The 17,338-nt window shown below is 58.2% G+C and overlaps 1 protein-coding gene across 1 annotated transcript in view; it reads left to right on the forward strand.

Moving 5' to 3' along the window:
• Window positions 1-9,432: 9,432 nt before the first annotated feature.
• FAM222A (family with sequence similarity 222 member A) overlaps window positions 9,433-17,338 on the forward strand; it is a 28,024-nt gene continuing 20,118 nt past the window's right edge. The window contains 1 exon segment of the mRNA XM_036393459.2: window positions 9,433-9,580. The gene's annotated coding sequence lies outside the window, so the exon portion shown is untranslated.

Raw genomic sequence — 17,338 nt, forward strand, 5'->3', positions numbered from 1 at the left:
GCCCCGCGCCCACCGCGCCGGGGTCACTCCGGCCTGCCAGGATTGGATCCTGGAGCCACAGCATGGATGGCTCCTTCCTCCCCATCTCCTGCCCATCCTGGGGTGGGAAAAGATGGGGGGTGAAGCCAGAGCAGCACCCAAAGCCCCCTGACTTTCATCCTGTTTGGTCCCAGGGGGTCCGTCCTCTGGACAGCAGGAGTTTCCAGAAGCTGGGCAGGAACCTGGGATGGGAGTGGGGCAGGAGCTGGGAAGGAGCCTGGGGCAGGAAAGGGGCAGGAGCAGAGCTGGGGCCTGGGGCAGGAGTGGGGCAGGAGCTGGGAAGGAGCCAGGGGCAGGAATGGGGCAGGAGTGAGGCAGGAGTGAGGCAGGTGCCTGGGACAGGAATGGGGCAGGAATGGGGCAGAAGCCCGGGGCAGGAACTGGGAAGGAGCCTGGGCAGGAAAGGGGCAGGAGCAGAGCTGGGGCCCGGGGCAGGAATGGGGCAGGAGCCTGGGGCAGGAATGGGGCAGGAGCCTGGGGCAGGGATGGGGCAGGAGCTGAGCTGGGGCCCAGGGCAGGAATGGGGCAGGAGTCTGGGGCAGGAATGGGGCAGGAGCAGAGCTGGGGCCCGGGGCAGGAATGGGGCAGGAGCCTGGGGCAGGAATGGGGCAGGAGCCTGGGGCAGGGATGGGGCAGGAGCTGAGCTGGGGCCCAGGGCAGGAATGGGGCAGGAGCCTGGGGCAGGGATGGGGCAGGAGCTGAGCTGGAGCCCGGCAGGAGCCCGGGGCTGCGCCGCTGCCGCTCGCTCTTGTCAATTCTTTATGGCGCTGCATCTTTAATAGCTTTACAGAGCCCATTTAATGTGCTCCCAGACATGAAGTGCTGTCTAATCAGCACATTTAGGAGAATTGCCCACATCCTGGTCTCGCTGCCATAAAACAGTGCCCACAGAAGCATCTGTAATTAATGTTTTTTTTCACTTGCTCTCTCTCTCTCCCACTGAATCAATTTATAAAGCGCGGACTTCCTCTGCGCTGGAGCTTTTAGGCTGTTTTACTCCGGCAGCCGAGGTGACTCGGCAGCGCTCGTCAATTAAGCAGCTGTGTATAATGGATGCTTCAGAGTAAAAAACACAGCCTGATTCCCAGAAATGATCAATGCGCATTTTTCTCACAAAAAAACCCAGGCTCGCACGTCCCCACCGGGCTCCGCTCAACCTCCCGGGCTCAGCGGAGCCACCGAAAGGGAAAGGAGGGGTTGGAAGAGAGGCACATTTTGTGCTTGCTTTTGGAGTGGGAAATTAAAAATGGGATGAGAATTAAGGACAGAGATAATTAGTGTCACCCGCTGGGCAGGACATGACTGTTGCCTCCTGGAGCAGGGGAAGTCACTTGATGTCCTGTGCTGGGGGAACACATCAGTGTGATCACAGAGGGTGGCAGGGGGCGTTTTGCGACCCCCAGGGGGTTCTGTGAGGTGTCACAGCCCCCAGCCCCAGCCAGGGAAAGTTTGCAGGTTTTATTGCCGGAGGTGGCTCCTAATTGGGAAGAAGGAAATAAAATGGGAGTGAAAGTGGGGCTGGGCAGGCAGAGAGGGGCCGGTCACTCCCCTGTGCCCCATTTTGGGAGACTTCAAAGCCTCCCGGCGCACAAAGGCGCTGCCTTTGCTCTTTGGCCGTGAGGATCAAAGCCCGCGGCGGGAGGGCACCAGCAGCGCATGGAAAGCTCAGCCAAGCATGAGCCCCCGGCCCCAGAGCCTGGAGATGTCCAGCACCATCCAGAGCTGCCACCTCCTCCCTGTTCCCATGGGATCCCCACTGCTGTGGGATGCAGCAGGAGCCAAGGCCTCCAGCACCTCATCATGGCTGTCAGCCCAATGTTGGGTGTCCCCATGTGTCCCCAGGGGTGGGACAGGGACCAGCCCAGTGCTCAGCACCATCCACAGGGGTTCAGGTCTGGGAAGCCACCCCAGGATGATGAGGTGGGGTCAGGAGTGTCCCCCCCACACAAGGGCAGCCCCAGGTTTTGGCAGCTCTGCTGGCACCCATCTCTGGGAGGCCCAGCAGGACAGAGGTTGTCCCGTGGAAACCTGCTCCAAAATGGAAAACTTATCACGGTGGTTAATTGGTTTTAAGCAAAGCCTAATTGGGATTGTACACCTGGGCACCGTGCTAGTTTCTGAGCCATAATTGGACTCAAAACTGGGAGAGGGGGTGGCGTGAGTGGGCTGTGAGAGGAGGGATGCAGGGATGGGATGTTGGGAGCACATTCCTGGGGACATGGACTGACTTCCTGACTTCCAGAAAATGGTACTGGGAGCAGGGTTCTGGGAGTGGGATCTGGGATCAGGAATGCCACAGGAGGTGGGGTGGTCCTGCCAATCCACTGGGCTTGGCAGCCCTCACGTGGGAGCCCTGCCAGGCTCCCGTTATCCTGGAACAACAAGGCTCTTGCCCAAGAGTGCTGTGCCTTTTCCAGGAGGGATTTTGGGGCTGGCTCCACGCAGAGCCTGGCTCGGGGGCACACAGAGCCTGATTTGCACGGTCCTGGTGTCACACAAAGGCAGGGCCGTGCTGATGGTGACGGATGTGCTGGCTCAGTCACCGAGACCCGGCTGCCTCATCCCCAGCCCCACGCTGAGCATGGTGAGGGTGGGGAGGGTGGGGAGGATGGTCCCACAGGACAATCACAGCCCAAGCAGGGCTGGGGATGCCCAACGCTGCCAGCTGGGTTTCCAGGGAAAGCCTGGGTGCCACAGAGAAAGAATTTTTTGAAAAATACAGGAGAAAATCCTGTTTTTAATTGATCATCTGCTGTGGAGGCAGTGGGCTTGGGCACATCCTGCTGAGGACATGGGCAGGTCCCAGTGGCTGGTAACAGGGACAGGGATGGCACAGATGGATGGCAGAACTGCCGAGATGTCCCATTTCTCCTTCTCTAGAATACACCATGTGGGGAATGGAGTTCCTTGTGCTCTCTCTGTCTCCATTAACCTTTCCTGGGTGCTGTGGGTCATCAGGAAGGGACCCCCAGATCCCAAGGAGCCAAAAGGGGCAGAGGGAGCAGGAAGAGCTGTGCCTGGTGCTGTCCTGGCCACAGTGCCACGGCCAGGCTGGCCAGGGGACTCAACAATGCCTTCCCAGAGGTCATGGCTCAGCTGTAGCACCTCATGGATGGGTTTGCCTGCAGCAATGTGCCAAAAATTAATATGCAGGTGGAAGGATCCTTCCCCCTGGAGCTGGCTGAGTGAGGGGAACACAAACCCGGCGGCTGCCACGGGAGACGAGCTCTTATCAGAGCAGTGACACCGACAACCCAGCTCTATACATTTTTAATAAATCATTTGAAATTCCTGACTGTCAGGGGGATTGAATTGGGTGCTTTCCCTGGCTGAAAGGCCAGGGGGCTGTGCCAGCTCTCCTGGCAGCCCTGATGGGGGGCACAGGGGTTCTGGTCCCACCATGTGGCATTGCTTGGAGCTGCTGGGTGTTGCTTGGTGCCCTGGGCACTGCTCTGTCCCACGCTGGAAGGTTCAGGGATCATTCACCTTCCTTCTCCCACCACAGTCAGTGCCTTCCACGGTGCTGGGGCTGCTGACAGCCCGGCAGAGCTGGGAGCAGCACGGGGGAGAGGGGGAACCTGCTGAAACAAGCAAATTGCAACGATTCCCCTTTTCCAAATGTCAGCAGATTTGGAGGAGAAAGAAGCAAATAAGTTAAAGGTGAAGATCTCCTGGGAATCTCCAGCTCGCTCTGCTCTCGTTCCCATAGCTCAGCTTCCTGGGGCTGCCCCCCTTGGCAGGGACCACCCTGTATCCAGGCTGGAAAAACATCCCAGCACTGCTCCATAAATGCAGTTAAACACCCCAGTCGAGAATTTTGGTGCAGAAGGAAACTGGTTAAAGAACAAGGGGAGGGGGATAAAATATTGGTGTAGGGAGGGAACACCATGTGCAAGAGATGGGGCAGGAACAAGCCCAGCAGCACCACCAGACCTGGCCCTAATCGTGTCCTCTTCTGGGAAATGGTCACTCCCAGAGCCAAAAGGCTTTGCCAAGGAGCTGCTGAATTCCCTGTGATGGGCTCTGAGGCCCTGGCACGCTGGGGACCAGCAGGGAGGAGGTGATGGCCACAGGACAACACCCAGGTGTGCCCACGGAGCCCTCCCTGGGAGTGGCACCACTGGGAGTCTGCCCACAGAGGGTCCCCTCTGCAGCTGGGGGCTGGGGACCCCCTGAAACCTCCTGGCCTTGCCTCCACCCAGTGATGCTTTTGAGCACTCCAGCACAAAGAGGCTGTGGAACAGCCCCTGTGCAGGATGTGAAACATTCCCAGTGAGATAAAACCAAATCACCTGTCAGTCAGCACCTTATCTCGGGTGGCATCAGAGCCTCAGGACTAGCAGGGATAGAAAATGCTCCACAGGCTGGAATTGGCTCCTCCTTATGCTCCCAGCTCTGCTCACTGGAGCTTTCACCCAAGATTCTGGTGAAATAGGTTGGATTTTTCACAAAATACCAGCAGGAGGGAAGAAAAAAGGCACAGATTCTGCTCGGGAAGTGACAGCAGAGAGTGAGGACACAGTGACCTCAGGATGCTCCTGGTCACTGCTGGGATGCAGAGCTGGCACAGGGCCACGCTGGGACAGGGCTGGCTCATCACATTCCAGCCCCAGGAACACGTGGATATTTCTGTGGGGTCTGTGGTGTCCCCCTTGGTGCTTTTGCAGGATGAGAAGGTTGAGGGGGACTCTGGCAGGAAGCTGGGCTCTGCTCCTTGTGTTGGAGCTGGGAAGACCCCGAGGGCAGTCGCAGGAAGGATGATCCATCATGTGCCAGTGACCCGGACTGGGATATTTTTAAGCAGGGAGTAAAAATAGACTCAGGCTGGCAGCGAGCACTCGCTCCTGGCATCACTGTCAGGGGGCTGGGGGCTGGAAGGGGGGGCAGCGTGGACCCCAGCCCCTCACCCCATCCAGCCCACCCCTCACCCCTCATCCTGATCCCCTACCACGGGCAGTCCATCCTGGCTTGCTCTCGGGTGGCTTTTGTGTCACTACCTGTCCCCCGGGGACTGTCACCCTGCCCAGGCCACCCCCTGGCCCTGCAGATGCCAGGGTGGTGTTGTGGGGCCGCCAGTGCCCCCAGAAAACGCAGCCTGATGCACTGGGAGAGGACGCAGGCGCCGCTGGCCCCGGGACCCGGCTGGAAAGGGGATTTGTTTCAGCTGAATAACTTGCTGAATCTATAAATAAACCGAGGGGAAGCAAGCTCAGAGCACGGGAGCTTCTGCCTCGCTGACCCTGCAGCACCCCAGGCAGCTGCCCCAAAATGCTGCCCAGCTGCACCTCTGTGCCCACCCAGAGCAGTGGCATCTAGGGGGACAGCAGGGAGGATGCTGCTGGACACAGCTCCTCGGCCAAACAGGAGATTTCTGAGCCTGGATCAGCCACCTGTCCCATGTGCATGGATCAACCTCCATGCCCTCCATGCCCTCTGTTCTCCCTGGAGAGTCTGGCCCCAGCACTCAGGGAGCTTCAGACCCCGAGGATCCCAGCAAGGAGCTGTAAGGGACCAGTTTTTCTTTGTGGGCAAATTCTGCTCTAACTCTGATGAGATTTGGGATCCAGGAATGTGCCCGTGCACCGGCACAGGGTGAGGCGCAGCAGATCCTCTGTGCCACAGCAGCAGCTTGGAGAGACCCCCACTCCTGCCTTCCTTCCTTCCTCCTCCTCCTCCTCCTCCTCCTCCTCCTCCTCCTCCTCCTCTTCACGCCTGGCTGCCTCTGGCCGTCTCACTCTGCTCTCCATTTGCTTTCCCAACAGATGTTGGTGTCTCTCCTCTAACGAGCATTTTAATGCCGGAATCTCTCTCTCTCCCCTCTGACTGGGAAGCAAAAAGCTTGACATCTCCCATCAGCATCAAAGTGCCTGGCCCCAACACCCCACACCCCACCAGTGCTCCGTGTCCTCAGTGTGGTGCTGCCAGGGCAGTGTTTGAGTCCCGTCCTTGCCTGGAGCCACCTCTTAGAGCCCCGTTCCTTGGAGTGCTGCATTTCCCCCAGCTGGGAGCTGGGGGAAGCCTCTAAGGATTTGATGGGAATGGAAATTGGGGTTGAGAGCCAAAATCAGCCATGGGAAGAACCTACTGAAGTGACAACAGCACCGCTGGCACCAAAAACCTCAATGGGGTGGCTGGGCATCTCTGCACCCCTTGCTGGTGACATTAAACACAGGCAGGAGCTGGCAGGGAGCTGAAGGTGCCATTTTCCCCTCCGTGTCCTTCATCATCCCTTTGTGTCCCTGCTGCCAGCACAGGAGGGCTGCGTGCGGGGCAGGAGCCAGCGATCCCAAATATCGACAGCGGCCCCGATCAATGCTATCTCCTCTTTCCATGCCTATGAGCTCATTGATTTTTTTTTTGTTGTTGTTGTTACCTCTGTGTTTATGTAATGTCTGAACTTTGCACAACTGAACCGTTTAATGTGCAGAAAAGAGCCCTGTTGCCATGAAAACGGACCTGCAAATGACAGCACGGATGCGGAGATATCCCTGTTTTATTGGGCCATACGGAATGGATTTTAACCTTGATAAGTCAATAACTTTTCCTACAAAAAGAACGAGAGCAGATACAGCTTTCAGAACCTTGAATGCATTTAAAGCAAGAGAGTAATGGCCCGGTTTTAATCCCCGGGAAATCTTTCTCGTTCTGAGGGCCAGGCATTGCCAGGGCAGAGTGACATTTTGGGCAAAGAATTACAGCATGCATTTGTCAGGATGAGAGATGGAGACACTCCGTGCTCCAAATTGCCAGTGCCGGTCAAAAATAATGATATTAAATTAAAGGGATATCGTTATCTGAAAGAGCACAGAATCAGAGAGGAGAATCAATGAATGGTTGGAGTTGGGAGGGACATTAAAGCTCATCCTGTTCCACCCTCTGCCATGGGTAGGGACATCTTCAACCATCCCAGGTTGCTCCAAGCCCCATCCAACCTGGCCCTGAGGATTTCCAGGGATGGGACAGCCACAGCTTCTCTGGGCAACCTCTGCCAGGGCCTCACATCCCTCACAAGGAAGAATTTCTTCCTCACATTTAATCTTAACCTACTCTCTGTCAGGTTGAAGCCATTCCCCTTGTCCTGTCACTACAATCCAGTGTTATTCCTGTTTTGGGAGCATGGAAAACTTCTGGTGGGCTCGCCAGTGCCTCAGGGGAGGGACTCACCCGCCGCCACCCCAGACGTGCTGATGCATTATTTATTTGTGCTAAAGCAGAAGGACTTTTAAAAATCTCTCTCCTCCAGCTTCCTCCCTGCAATTCAATCCCTCTGGAAGTGGCAGCGGGGCCGGTCTCACTTTGCAGAGCTCATTCATTAGCAGATTAAGGCTCTCCTTGTGTTCCCAACATCGCTGGGGGAAATTTATGTTCCGGCAAAGTATTCACGGGTTCCCTGAATCACAAAAGTGTTTCTTCAAAAAAAAAAGAAAAAAAAAAAGGAGAAAAAGGATGGAAATGGGGAGGTCAGAACTGCTTAATAGTATCTCCTTGAAGGCAGTGCCAAAACACCCACCTTTTGAAGTTTGCTATTCCGGGATGGATCTCTTCCCTGGCAAAGACGCCGTCACCCTTTCAAGTCCCTGTGAGTGACTTCAGGTGGCTAAAACATTTTCTGAGAAGAATGAAGGTTCCTTTTTATATCTTTTATATCTTTTTTTTTCCCCCCGAATAAAGAGCAATCTTTCTTCCTGCCTTCCTAATAGCTTTGATTAAATTATCTCTGAAAAATCTAAGTGCTGTTCGCAAATCTGTAATGGTTTTATTCTTATCGCCGGCCTCTATTGCAACACGGGGAAGCAGATAAATAAGCTGCAGAGAAGGTATAAAACTGCACCAGAACCTGCCAGAGAGATGAGCTAAAAATGTTTGAACTGAAACAAATGAGCAGTATGAATAGCCCTGCTCTGAGAGGGAATTTATTCAATATAATGTATTTTCACAGGGAGGATAATACGTGTTATAATTGCACAGAGGAGTCGCTCTCCTGAAAGCAGATCTAGCTATTATTTTAATTTCCCAACCTTCAGCATTTGCTGGATCAGGAGTGGTGACTGGAGCAGCTTCATGTTTTTGGAAAATGGGCCCTGGGTGTCAGCTCTCCCCTTGCCACCCCTGATTATGGATGTCTGGAAAGCTGCTGGTGCTTCCCCCTATGAAGGAGGTGGAGAAGCCCCAAGAATAAGCCAGATCCAGTCAAAACTCCTCAAAACTCTGTAGAGAAGTCAGATCTCCCCAAAAGTGGCCAAACCTCAGTGCTGAGAGGCAGGAGACAGGGAGGAGGGATGGAGGGAGAGGATGGAGGGAGGTAAAGGGCCCTGGAGGCTCACACTGGGCTGCTGATGGAGCTGCCCTATGCCCGTGTGGGACCATTATGGACAAGAGTGAACAGGCTGCCCCCTTCCCACAGACCCTCATACACGTGAAGTGCCACAAAGAACCTGGGTCAAAGATTTTGAGGAAGCAATAATGCATTCCAGGACTTGTGCTAAGGGGACAGCTTCAGCCGCTGCAGTGCCTGCTCAGACCTCACAGTGCACAGGGCTCAGGGGTGTCTGTGGCCATGGCCATTGGGGTCGCCGGGTGAGACCAGGGGTCTCACTGATAACACCAGACAATTAATTAAAGAGAAAGAAAAGATAACTCAACAGGAAAATAACTCAATAGGACACTTTAAAAAAAAAAAAACAAATGATAGCTAATGACACGCAGAGTCAAAGAGAACATGTTTGTTTTTTCCCATTCACTAAACAATCTTTCTGCTGGAGGCTTCAGTCATCTTGTATGGCAAACGAAGCCCTGAGGTTCAAAATCTGCTAACTCAAAGTTTGTATGAACACTGTGTTTATCTGAAGCACAGATAAACACAGTCTCTCCAAGGCTGGCTCTCATCCCCCGTTAACTCCGGACTTGTCACCTCGCTGTCCCCACGTGCTCCCCGGCGGCAAACCCCTCCCGCCAGCAGGACCACAACTCCCATGATGCCTCACGGCGCCCCTCAGCCCCGCGGCGCGGCGGCGGCGCGCGGGGCACGCCGGGAAGCGCAGTCCCGCCGTTCGGATTTTCCCGCTCGAGAAGCCGATGGGGGGGGGGGGGGAAGGCGCCGCACGTCCGGCGGGGACGCCCCGCCCCCTTTTCTCCCCCTCCCTCCCTCCCCGCAGGACGCGGCGCCGTGGCCATGGCAACGCGCCGGGGGCGGGGCCGAGCCGCGTGCGGCCGCCGGGCCCCGCGCGGGGCGCTCAGAGCCGCCGCAGCCGCGCGCCGGGCGGGAGCCGCGAGCGCCGGGGCCGCCCCGCCAGCGCCCCCCGCCCCGCCCCGCCCCGCCGCGACCCCCGCCCGCCGCCGCCGCCGCCGCCATGGAGCGCTGAGCCGCCGCCGCCGCCGCTGCTGCTGCCCCCCGCGACACCCACCCCCCACACCCCGCCCCGCCCCGCCGGGCACCGACCGCCGCCGCCGCCGCCGCACAAAGGAACCGGGGGCAGCCGCGGTGTGATGCCCCGCGGGGTCGCCGCGCCGCCCCAGCTCAGCCGCGCCGGGTGGATTTGGGGTTAATTTATTTTTTAATTTTTTTCTCCCCGGATATTTTTGCTGTTGCTGTCCACCCCCCGTCCCCCCCCGCTCCTTTCCCCGCGGTGCTCCCCGCCGTCCCCCCCCGGGGCCGAGCGCCGGGACCCGCACGCTGGCCGCGCACGGGGCGGGGCGGGCCGCCGGCGGGGCGCGGGGCCGGGCGGGCGCCGCCGCTGCTGCTGCGCGGCCCGGGGGGGGCGGCCCGGCGCGCCCCGCAACGCAGCGCCCGCAGCCGGCCCGGATCCAGCTCTGACGGTAACGGGGGTCCGGGCACCGGGGAGGTCGGGGGGGTTACCGGGCGGGGGCGCGGGGAGTGGGGGGCTCCGCCAGCTCCCGGAGCGCAGCGGAGGCGGTGCCGCCGCAGCGCGGTGCCCGGTGGTGCCCGCGGAGCCGTCGCCGCCGGAGCCCGGTTCGCCCGTCGCTACCGGAGAGGAACGGCAACAACTTTTGGTTTTTTTTGAGGTTTTTTTTTTTTTTTTAATCCGATTTTTGATTTTTTTAAAATGGCTTTTTGGGTCGCCTGACTCTTGAGTGGAAATAAAATATCCACGGGTGCCTCCAGGAGGAAAGCTGAGACACTTCCAGCGGGAGCCGACCGGGAGCTGCCACCTTTGCTGCGACCCTTTTCTGCCCCTTTCCGCCTGGGGACAAAAAAAAAAAAAAAAAAAAAAAAAGGTTTTTCTCCTCCGTCCCGGGCAGGAAAGCGCCCGATCCCACCGCGACACCGGAGCGGGTGGTGGCAGAGCAGGACCCCGCCATGGACCCCGCGCCTGGTGTGGATCCCGCCGGTCACAAAGGAGAGGGAAGAAGGACCCACCCAGCGATGGTTTATTTAACACCCGTCTCCCTGGCTGCCTCCGCCGGGTCAGGAGGCTCTGCCGGGGAAAATCCCCTCTGGGAAAAGCTCCGCTGCTGAGGCAGCATCCCTGTGGCGTCTTCTGGACCATCGGCGCTGGGAATACGATTCACCGGGGACGAGGCATCGTGGTCCCCGAGATCTCCTGGGCAGCACGGCTGGGCATCCACCGGGGCGGCCGCCGGCTCCAGCCGGGACGAGCGAGCTGTGCCGCCTCTCCGGCTCGGTCCCCGGCAGAAATGAGGTGCTGCCGGTGCCAGCAGCTCAGCCCCAGCGTCCCAATCCAGCTCCGGGGAGAGCCGTCACGTCGTGGAGATTTAATGGCTGGAGAGGCAGGGCCTGGACGCAGCGAGCCGGCGGCACGGCACGGCTCGGCACGGCACAGCTCACTGCCACCGGGGCTCGGCTCCGGCCCTGCGGGGTATTTCCGAGGAGAGGCACTGGCAAAGTTTCCAGCCGTGCTTGGTGTTTGCCGAGGGATGAATTCATTGGCGTTGGGCAGTGGTGGTCTGCCCGGCTCTGCTTGTCGGGATCTCCGTAGGGAGGTTTTTGATACGTATTTATATGTATGTTTATATATATTTTATGTATATTTTTAATGTGCATCCTCCTGCTCGGGATGCTGCAGGCAGCTTGTCCGGGTGGGTGAGGAGCTTTCATGGAGGATGGAGTGACCGTGGGGCTCTGCAGGCATGGGGACAGAGCCACGCGGCCCCTCTCTCAACAAGGACCGTCCAGCATCTTTCTCGGGATAATTTAGTGGGATTTGGCACTTTGGGACTTTGCTGGTGGTGTCTCATCCCTTCTCAAGGCCCTGTGGTGGGCTTTGACTGCCCGCTGTGTCTCTGGTCAGTGGCCACACACGTGGCCATCGCTCTGGTGGGACTCAAAGCTCTCACACCCAGGCTGTGGTGCTGGGGCTGAGGTGGGAAACGTCCCTGGCCGAGGGCACCCGGCATCCTGCGAGGGATTTTTCTTGTGAATGATCCATAAAACTTTGAGGAGTGGATTGGCGGTGCCGGGAGCCGCGGTGTGAGCCGGGTGCGGTCTGGTCGAAGCCGTGGTGGAAGGAGAGGGAAGCTCTCATTGCCGTGTGCTTCCCTTGTGTGGGAACAGGGGAAGGGAAAGCCATTCCCTGGGAGCACGGCTTGTTTTCCCAGCCTCAGGAGCAGCTTTCCTGCTGCTTTGAGGGTCGGTACCGGTAGGGCACGTTCTGGATGCTGTGAGCTGGGCCCTGTTTCAGCCAAGCGTGTCGTTAAAAATTGCAATATCTCGGTGTGAATATTTCCCCTCAGGCTGGAGCTGGGAAGCCCATGGAAGGAGGACATGAATGGCTGCTGCCAGGCTGCTGAGGCCACATCAGCTCAGCTTTTAAGCCCCTCTGGTTCTCTGTTTTATCTGAGCCTAAAATTCATCCATCCCTGAGCGGGCTGTGGATCAGTCCCTTCCCTCCTGAGGCTGGTTTTTAATTGCGTGCTGCTGCCCTGTCAGGAGAAGGGCTCTGGCAGTGGGACCGACGGGTCTCCCGGTGCTATGACCCCACGGGGGTGATGTCCCCGAGCCAGGTGTCCCGTCCCCGAGCTGTCCCCGAGCTGTCCCCGCCGTGCGTGCGGCATTAGCGGCGGCCGCTCGCATCCCTGCCAGGCGCCGGAGTTAATTTTTGCCTGGAGCAGGTTTCCTGCGTGGCCTCAACTTGTGTGGGAAAAAAAAAAATCTGCGGTGGAGCCGGGCAGCCCCTGCTCCTTCTCCGGCGTGATCCTGCGGCACAGGGAGCGCGGTGGGCTCGGGAATGTGCGCTGGGAGCCAGCCCACCCCAGCCCCCTCCGGCGCTCGGGTACCACGGGCAGGGATGCGGGGTGCTGAGCGTGGAGGGTGATGGCAGAAGGACAGCGGGATGCGTGTCCCTGGGGAAGGTCCTTTGCTGGTGGTGTCTCATCCTGGGATGCAGGGAGTGTGTGTGTGTGACCCCCCCCCCCCAGGGCTGGGGATGCTGCAGCTGGCGGGGTGGGCCGGGGGCTGCACCTGCCGGGACCCCTCTCCCGGCCCCTGCCGGCATCTGTGCCGCCGCATGTCCGTCTGCAGCAGGCGCATGCATGCAAAAATAAGACATTTCTTCTTTCTCTTCTGCCTGCGCATTCCTCAAAAAGCTAATATTCATGAAAGGTAATTCAATCAAACCACGATGCCTATCAGCTAATGCAGCAAAGCTGGCGAAGGGGTGAGAATGGGAGCCAGGAACACAAAAGCCCTGTTTTATTACCTCCTGCTTGCCTGAGAATTGCTTTTCTCCCTCGAGTGAGCCGGCTAAAGCTGGCTTTATTATGTTAACCTATTTGCGTGTCAAGAGCTATTGTGCCTCTCTTTATCTGTGTTTGTATTTGCTCGATGCAGGGAATAAAAGGACGAGGCGAAAATGGATGGCTGGTCAGTGCTCCGCACTCTGGGGGCACTGATTGGTTGCTAAGTGATTTGCATCCCCGGTAATCGCTTTTATCTCGGAAGGATGTCGTGTATAATTATAAGCCTACTGACATCTTTTGAAATCTGCCTAATGGGTGTTTTTAATTTACATGGGAAGCAGGGGCTATTTGTGTTGCTCTGATTACAGGTTGGGCGAGTATATGGGTTAAAACACAGATATTTCCATAGATGCCGGGCACCGGCAGGGATGAGGCTGGGATTTTTGGCAAGTCCCTGCTCGCCTGGGGATGGGTGGAAGAGCACAAGTCACCCGTGTGTGAGTTTGGGGTTTAATCCCTCAGCCCAGTGCGCAGACTGTTGTGGTGATGCTCCGGGGGCTGGTCCTGCAGCCATCCCATCGTGAATTACAACGCGAGGTGGGCTCCTGGCTGCTGCCAGAACCAGCTGGACCCCCAGGACCCCCCTCTGCAGCCTGGGGTGAGGCATGGGGGGGCTGTGCCACCGAGTCCCCACTCCAGCCATCTGTGCCAGCGTGGGGCTGATGGGGGTGGCACGAGGGGACAGCCTGAGCTTCTTGTTCAGCCCCCCCATGCAGGGAGTACCTGTGGAAATGGTGTCTGGGGGTACCTGTGGAACCACCGAAGCCCCAGCTGGGTTCACATGGGATGAGCTCACGCAGCCATGGCAAATGAAGCTCCCAAGCACCTGTGCCAGCCCTGGGCACCTGCATCCAGCAGGATCCCAGCAGGCTGGCTCGCTGGAGCTGCCGAGGCATCAACAGGGTCCAGGGTGATCTCCCCGTGTTAGGGCTGTGGGTGCCTGTCCTGGACAGAGAGCAGGGTGTGGGTGCTCTGAGATTGTCCCATCTGTGCCTGGGTGCAGAGGAGCCACGTGTGGGAAACATCCTGGCAGGAATGCCAGGCTAGCTGTGCCAGTGGCGCGCTCAATTTTGTGTTTTTACCCGTGCTATTGGAAAAGCAGAGCTCTGAGGTGCTGGCAGGGGGGGCATGAGGGGTCTTGGTGTCCCCCCAGGGCTCTGTGCACTGGCACTGGGTCACCTCAAACACGCAGAGGTCCTGAACTGAGGTTGGTGCTTGTGACAGGGGCTGGCGCTCGGCTGGGTGAGAGTGTGGGGCAGGATTTGGGGCAGGTGGCCACGGGGACAGCTCCAGCCAGCTGCCTCCTTCCTCCTCCTCCAGGAAAGGCCAGGGCTGAGCCGCAGGCACATTGCAGCTCCCTCAGGCCGTGCACAAGGTGACCCCATCCATTTGCAGGGCTGAGGTGGCGCCGGAGCACACGGTGCCGCTGCTCTGAGCAGGACGGGGCGCAGGGAACACGGGGCATGGGAAAAGTTGATAGAGGAGAGCGAGTGTTGGACCCCACACCTTGGAGCTTGGGGTGCTGGGTCCCCCTGCCCAGGCATCCCATCCCACCCCATCCCATCCCAGCCTGTCCTGCTGGCGAGCGAGCGGCGCGGGCGCCGCTATTTATGGCTGGCTGTAAACAAACTCCCAATGAAAGAAAGTTAATGACCTGAGACTGACAGGAGCCTGCTGGGAGTTTTTATAGCCCCTGGGACTCCTTTTGCTAAAGAGAGAATACATCAACGTTTTAACCCAAAACGGCGAGAGCTGCGCGCGGCGGGGGCGGGGGGACAGCCCCAGCCTGGGGAGGCATTTCAGAGGGGCTGGTGCTGGGTGAGGAGGAGGCTTTGGTAGGGGGACCTTGGCTCTGTGTCCCTGCACGGGACTGGGATGCACAGCCCCCTTTTTGAGGAGGCACGTCCCAGCGTCGGGGGCTCTCCAAGGCTTTGCCATCTGCCTCTTGTAGGTCATCTCTCTGCTGTGCTCCAGGCAAGAGCAGGGGCTGGCTTAGCGTGGCTGGTAACCACACACTAATAAAGCCTTAATACCCTGCAGCGGGGAGATTTCACTGTCAGAGATAAATATTCATATTGCTTTCCAATTCAGCCTTGGCTGCACGACAAGGGCGCCGTGGGGGGAGACGGGAAGGCTGCGGTGTGGGGCGCTCCGAGCCCCGCTGGCTGCCCTGCCTGCTCCTGCCTGCCTGGCGTGTTTAATACCGTGCCCTGGCTAATTGTGGGGTGTGAATATCATGGCCAGGGCTCTCAGGGGACAGGGTGGTGAGCGTGGCACAGGGCGCCCCTCTCGCCGTGCTCCCCGCCTCCTCCTCCGCCGCCGCCTCGCGCACGCAGCCTCCATCTGCACGCGACGCTTGATTTACCGAGGAGAGCTGGCAGTTAAACCTGACAAATTGAAGGCAGTTTTAAGTGGTTCAGGTTAATTAATAGTCAGGGAAGTATCAATTTTTTTTTAAGGGATGCTCTTGGCTCGCGGGGAGAGCTGGAGTTTGACTTTGCCTTTGGAAAGTAGCACCATCTGTACGAGTGGGTGCCCACGGGCAGGGGGATGGAGGTAGGCAGGATGCTGAGCTTGGTGCCACTGCTCCAGCTCCTGTCCCACAGCCTCACGTTGCTGCTGGTATTTCTGACCCCAGCTTGCTGGTGCTGAGGGACAGGGAAGAACAGGGCCGTCCTGTGTGGCCCAAGCTCCACTGCTCATCTCGGTGTCCTTTGTGGCTCTGCTTGTCCTCTCTCCTGGGGCCTGTGCCATGGCTGCAGTGCCAGAGGGTGCAGCTGTGCCAGTAACCAGAGAGATTGATCCATAGCCACGTGTAGTGGCACAGCTGGGTGGCTGCAGTGTCCCTGCTCCTGTGGGGCACCCCGAGGGTGAGCAGCAGCTTTAACAGGTTCGTGGGGGTCCATCCTGGGCTGGGACTGGGAGCTGACGTGGATGAACTGGGAGCAGCATCCTCTCCCCTCTGTTTCTGCGCACATGACCCCTGTCTTCACATCTGCCCACATCTGCCAAGCCTGGGAATGCTGAGGGGGGTACAGATTTTAAAAGCATCCCAGTGAAAGAAGGTTGAGGTCTCCTGTGAGGAGAGGTGGCCAGGCTTTGAGCGTGTGCCGCACAGAACGGCTCTGAGCTGTGTGTGGGAAAGTGTCCATGGCACAGGGACCTGAGCAGTGCCTGTGATTGTCACGGGATGCCACAGGGGTGAGCAGCTCTGGGATCTGGCTCAGGGCTGTGTCCCAGAGCAGCACAAACCCTTCCTCAGGCCATGTGCTCTGTCTTTCCCAGCACAGAGCAGGATGCAGGTGGAAGTGGTGGGTTTCCAGCAGCCCTAATTCTTGGGAATATGAGAGATTAAGGTTAGTGACCATTTTTTAACTCAATAAAGGGGAAGACAAGCTGGAGTCTGCAGTCCAGAGATATAATTAGTTCGCAGCAGTGGTGCTTTCTTGATTTAGCTTCAGAGAGCAGAACAAGACAAGGATGTTATACCCAATTAGCAATAACATACAGCCCGAGCCTCGCTAGGTGAGATAACAAGCCATTTTTATAGCTCTTCTTTACGGACTGATTTTTTTTTTTTTTTTTGGAAAAGATGAGGGGGGAAAGAAGAAAGGGACCGAGTCTCGATTCCTTTTCATCAGGGAACAATTATTAGCGAGCTCAGAAAGCCCAAAGCTGAGTGATCTGTTGGCCAGTGCAGATGATAAAACAAATCAAACAGCTCAGAGCCAGGCTGAGGCCATCTCTCCATCCAGCTGGGGGAGGCTGAGCAGGTGACAGCAAGGACACGGCCAAGGGCCACCCACACACCATGGATGTGCTGCTGCGAGGCTTTGTGGCACATGGCCCGGCCCGGTGCAGGTGGGGTGGCCGTGGGTGCTGCTGGCTGTGTCCCAGGGTGGGTGACCCCAGCCGTGTCCCCTGCACAGCGCGGTCACATCAGATGGCAGCCGTCTGCCAGCACCACGGTCCCTTTGTACTGCAGATCGATGGCCATCGATTTTTCCTCCCGTGTAAACCCGGCCCGGTCGGGTTTTTGTGCACGTCTGGCTCTGTGTCTGTCGTGGTCAGAGCAGCCCGTGCTGGTGCCCGATCCCACCCAGCTCCCGCTCGCCTCTGCAGCAGGGAAACTCAAGGACATCCGGAGAAACAGCCTTGTAAAGAGTGGGGAAAACTCGGGATTCATTAATCAGCCGTTAATGACGGGCTCTGCTGTTCGGTGGGGTGTTTCAGCCTCTCCTGGTTCCCCAGGGCAGCAGCCCCAGCCTCTCCTGTGGCACCTGCTGGGGATGGGGCTGTGGCAGCTGGTTTGGGGCACCTGTGGGAGCAGGGTGTCCCCCTCAGCCTTGGGACACTCCTGCTGCACAGGGGGCTCAGGGTGGGACACATCCTCCCTCCTGCTGTTGCCACCCCTCCGATGGGGCAGAGCCTGGGGATGGATGGAGCCGGAGGCTGCTGTGCCCTCCGTGTCCTTCCTGTCCCCTCCGTGTCCTTCCTGTCCCCTTGTCCGAGTTTTACAGCCTGACAGGCAGTGATGTGGCTGCATGGGACCACTTGAGCACATCCCACCGCCCCCCAGCCC

This window comes from Molothrus ater, chromosome 18 (assembly GCF_012460135.2).
Source record: "Molothrus ater isolate BHLD 08-10-18 breed brown headed cowbird chromosome 18, BPBGC_Mater_1.1, whole genome shotgun sequence".
Taxonomy (NCBI): domain Eukaryota; kingdom Metazoa; phylum Chordata; class Aves; order Passeriformes; family Icteridae; genus Molothrus; species Molothrus ater.